Below are 4,386 nucleotides of genomic sequence, written 5' to 3' on the forward strand. Positions count from 1 at the left end.
TGAGGATGAGTATGAGGATGAGGATGAGGATAAGGATAGGATGAGAAAGGGGATGAGGTTGAGGATGAGGAGGAGGATGAGGAAGAGGAATGGCTGAGGAGGAGAACGAGAATGAGGATAGGATAAGGATGAGGAGGAGGATAGGATGAGGACGAGAATGATGATGAGGATGAGAAGGTGGAAGAGGATGAGGATGAGGATAAGGATAGGATGAGGAAGAGGATGAGGATAGGATGAGGAGGAGGATGAAGATGAGGATGAGGAAGAGGAAGAGGAAGAGGAAGAGGAAGAGGAAGAGGAAGAGGAAGAGGAAGAGGAAGAGGAAGAGGAAGAGGAAGAGGAAGAGGAAGAGGAAGAGGAAGAGGAAGAGGAAGAGGAAGAGGAAGAGGAAGAGGAAGAGGAAGAGGAAGAGGAAGAGGAAGAGGAAGAGGAAGAGGAAGAGGAAGAGGAAGAGGAAGAGGAAGAGGAAGAGGAAGAGGAAGAGGAAGAGGAAGAGGAAGAGGAAGAGGAAGAGGAAGAGGAAGAGGAAGAGGAAGAGGAAGAGGAAGAGGAAGAGGAAGAGGAAGAGGAAGAGGAAGAGGAAGAGGAAGAGGAAGAGGAAGAGGAAGAGGAAGAGGAAGAGGAAGAGGAAGAGGAAGAGGAAGAGGAAGAGGAAGAGGAAGAGGAAGAGGAAGAGGAAGAGGAAGAGGAAGAGGAAGAGGAAGAGGAAGAGGAAGAATGAGGATGAGGATGAGGATGAGAATGAGGATAGGAGGAGGATGAGAATAAGGATAGGATGAAGAGGAGGAGGAGGATGCGGATGAGGAGGAGGTTGAGGAAGAGGAAAGGATGAGTACGAGAATGACAATGAGGAAAGGATGACGATGAGGAGTAGGATAGGATGAGGACAAGAATGAGGATAGGATGAGGATGAGAATGTGTAAGAGGATGAGGATGAGGATGAGGATAACGATAGGATGAGCAAGAGAATGAGGACGAGGATGAGGATGAGGATAAGGACAAGGAAGAGGATGATGATGAGGATGAGGATGAGGAGGAGAAGGAGGATAGGATGAGGACGAGGATGAGGATGAGGAGGAGGAGGAGGAGGAGGAGGAGGAGGAGGAGGAGGAGGAGGAGGAGGAGGAGGAGGAGGAGGAGGAGGAGGAGGAGGAGGAGGAGGAGGAGGAGGAGGAGGAGGAGGAGGAGGAGGAGGAGGAGGAGGAGGAGGAGGAGGAGGAGGAGGAGGAGGAGGAGGAGGAGGAGGAGGAGGAGGAGGAGGAGGAGGAGGAGGAGGAGGAGGAGGAGGAGGAGGAGGAGGAGGAGGAGGAGGAGGAGGAGGAGGAGGAGGAGGAGGAGGAGGAGGAGGAGGAGGAGGAGGAGGAGGAGGAGGAGGAGGAGGAGGAGGAGGAGGAGGAGGAGGAGGAGGAGGAGGAGGAGGAGGAGGAGGAGGAGGAGGAGGAGGAGGAGGAGGAGGAGGAGGAGGAGGAGGAGGAGGAGGAGGAGGAGGAGGAGGAGGAGGAGGAGGAGGAGGAGGAGGAGGAGGAGGAGGAGGAGGAGGAGGAGGAGGAGGAGGAGGAGGAGGAGGAGGAGGAGGAGGAGGAGGAGGAGGAGGAGGAGGAGGAGGAGGAGGAGGAGGAGGAGGAGGAGGAGGAGGAGGAGGAGGAGGAGGAGGAGGAGGAGGAGGAGGAGGAGGAGGAGGAGGAGGAGGAGGAGGAGGAGGAGGAGGAGGAGGAGGAGGAGGAGGAGGAGGAGGAGGAGGAGGAGGAGGAGGAGGAGGAGGAGGAGGAGGAGGAGGAGGAGGAGGAGGAGGAGGAGGAGGAGGAGGAGGAGGAGGAGGAGGAGGAGGAGGAGGAGGAGGAGGAGGAGGAGGAGGAGGAGGAGGAGGAGGAGGAGGAGGAGGAGGAGGAGGAGGAGGAGGAGGAGGAGGAGGAGGAGGAGGAGGAGGAGGAGGAGGAGGAGGAGGAGGAGGAGGAGGAGGAGGAGGAGGAGGAGGAGGAGGAGGAGGAGGAGGAGGAGGAGGAGGAGGAGGAGGAGGAGGAGGAGGAGGAGGAGGAGGAGGAGGAGGAGGAGGAGGAGGAGGAGGAGGAGGAGGAGGAGGAGGAGGAGGAGGAGGAGGAGGAGGAGGAGGAGGAGGAGGAGGAGGAGGAGGAGGAGGAGGAGGAGGAGGAGGAGGAGGAGGAGGAGGAGGAGGAGGAGGAGGAGGAGGAGGAGGAGGAGGAGGAGGAGGAGGAGGAGGAGGAGGAGGAGGAGGAGGAGGAGGAGGAGGAGGAGGAGGAGGAGGAGGAGGAGGAGGAGGAGGAGGAGGAGGAGGAGGAGGAGGAGGAGGAGGAGGAGGAGGAGGAGGAGGAGGAGGAGGAGGAGGAGGAGGAGGAGGAGGAGGAGGAGGAGGAGGAGGAGGAGGAGGAGGAGGAGGAGGAGGAGGAGGAGGAGGAGGAGGAGGAGGAGGAGGAGGAGGAGGAGGAGGAGGAGGAGGAGGAGGAGGAGGAGGAGGAGGAGGAGGAGGAGGAGGAGGAGGAGGAGGAGGAGGAGGAGGAGGAGGAGGAGGAGGAGGAGGAGGAGGAGGAGGAGGAGGAGGAGGAGGAGGAGGAGGAGGAGGAGGAGGAGGAGGAGGAGGAGGAGGAGGAGGAGGAGGAGGAGGAGGAGGAGGAGGAGGAGGAGGAGGAGGAGGAGGAGGAGGAGGAGGAGGAGGAGGAGGAGGAGGAGGAGGAGGAGGAGGAGGAGGAGGAGGAGGAGGAGGAGGAGGAGGAGGAGGAGGAGGAGGAGGAGGAGGAGGAGGAGGAGGAGGAGGAGGAGGAGGAGGAGGAGGAGGAGGAGGAGGAGGAGGAGGAGGAGGAGGAGGAGGAGGAGGAGGAGGAGGAGGAGGAGGAGGAGGAGGAGGAGGAGGAGGAGGAGGAGGAGGAGGAGGAGGAGGAGGAGGAGGAGGAGGAGGAGGAGGAGGAGGAGGAGGAGGAGGAGGAGGAGGAGGAGGAGGAGGAGGAGGAGGAGGAGGAGGAGGAGGAGGAGGAGGAGGAGGAGGAGGAGGAGGAGGAGGAGGAGGAGGAGGAGGAGGAGGAGGAGGAGGAGGAGGAGGAGGAGGAGGAGGAGGAGGAGGAGGAGGAGGAGGAGGAGGAGGAGGAGGAGGAGGAGGAGGAGGAGGAGGAGGAGGAGGAGGAGGAGGAGGAGGAGGAGGAGGAGGAGGAGGAGGAGGAGGAGGAGGAGGAGGAGGAGGAGGAGGAGGAGGAGGAGGAGGAGGAGGAGGAGGAGGAGGAGGAGGAGGAGGAGGAGGAGGAGGAGGAGGAGGAGGAGGAGGAGGAGGAGGAGGAGGAGGAGGAGGAGGAGGAGGAGGAGGAGGAGGAGGAGGAGGAGGAGGAGGAGGAGGAGGAGGAGGAGGAGGAGGAGGAGGAGGAGGAGGAGGAGGAGGAGGAGGAGGAGGAGGAGGAGGAGGAGGAGGAGGAGGAGGAGGAGGAGGAGGAGGAGGAGGAGGAGGAGGAGGAGGAGGAGGAGGAGGAGGAGGAGGAGGAGGAGGAGGAGGAGGAGGAGGAGGAGGAGGAGGAGGAGGAGGAGGAGGAGGAGGAGGAGGAGGAGGAGGAGGAGGAGGAGGAGGAGGAGGAGGAGGAGGAGGAGGAGGAGGAGGAGGAGGAGGAGGAGGAGGAGGAGGAGGAGGAGGAGGAGGAGGAGGAGGAGGAGGAGGAGGAGGAGGAGGAGGAGGAGGAGGAGGAGGAGGAGGAGGAGGAGGAGGAGGAGGAGGAGGAGGAGGAGGAGGAGGAGGAGGAGGAGGAGGAGGAGGAGGAGGAGGAGGAGGAGGAGGAGGAGGAGGAGGAGGAGGAGGAGGAGGAGGAGGAGGAGGAGGAGGAGGAGGAGGAGGAGGAGGAGGAGGAGGAGGAGGAGGAGGAGGAGGAGGAGGAGGAGGAGGAGGAGGAGGAGGAGGAGGAGGAGGAGGAGGAGGAGGAGGAGGAGGAGGAGGAGGAGGAGGAGGAGGAGGAGGAGGAGGAGGAGGAGGAGGAGGAGGAGGAGGAGGAGGAGGAGGAGGAGGAGGAGGAGGAGGAGGAGGAGGAGGAGGAGGAGGAGGAGGAGGAGGAGGAGGAGGAGGAGGAGGAGGAGGAGGAGGAGGAGGAGGAGGAGGAGGAGGAGGAGGAGGAGGAGGAGGAGGAGGAGGAGGAGGAGGAGGAGGAGGAGGAGGAGGAGGAGGAGGATGAAAATGAGGAAGAGGAAAGGATGAGAACGAGAATGAGCATGGGAATAGGACGAGGATGAGGAGGAGGATAGGATGAGGACGAGGATGAGGATAGGATGAGGATGAGGATAGGATGAAGATGAGAATGTGGAAGAGGATGAGGATGAGGATAAGGATAGGACGTGGAAGATGTAGAGGATGTGGATGAGGATAGGAGGAGGACGAGAATGAGGATGAGGATAGGATGAGGA

Source organism: Lupinus angustifolius, chromosome LG19 (assembly GCF_001865875.1).
Source record: "Lupinus angustifolius cultivar Tanjil chromosome LG19, LupAngTanjil_v1.0, whole genome shotgun sequence".
Classification (NCBI taxonomy): Eukaryota; Viridiplantae; Streptophyta; class Magnoliopsida; order Fabales; family Fabaceae; genus Lupinus; species Lupinus angustifolius.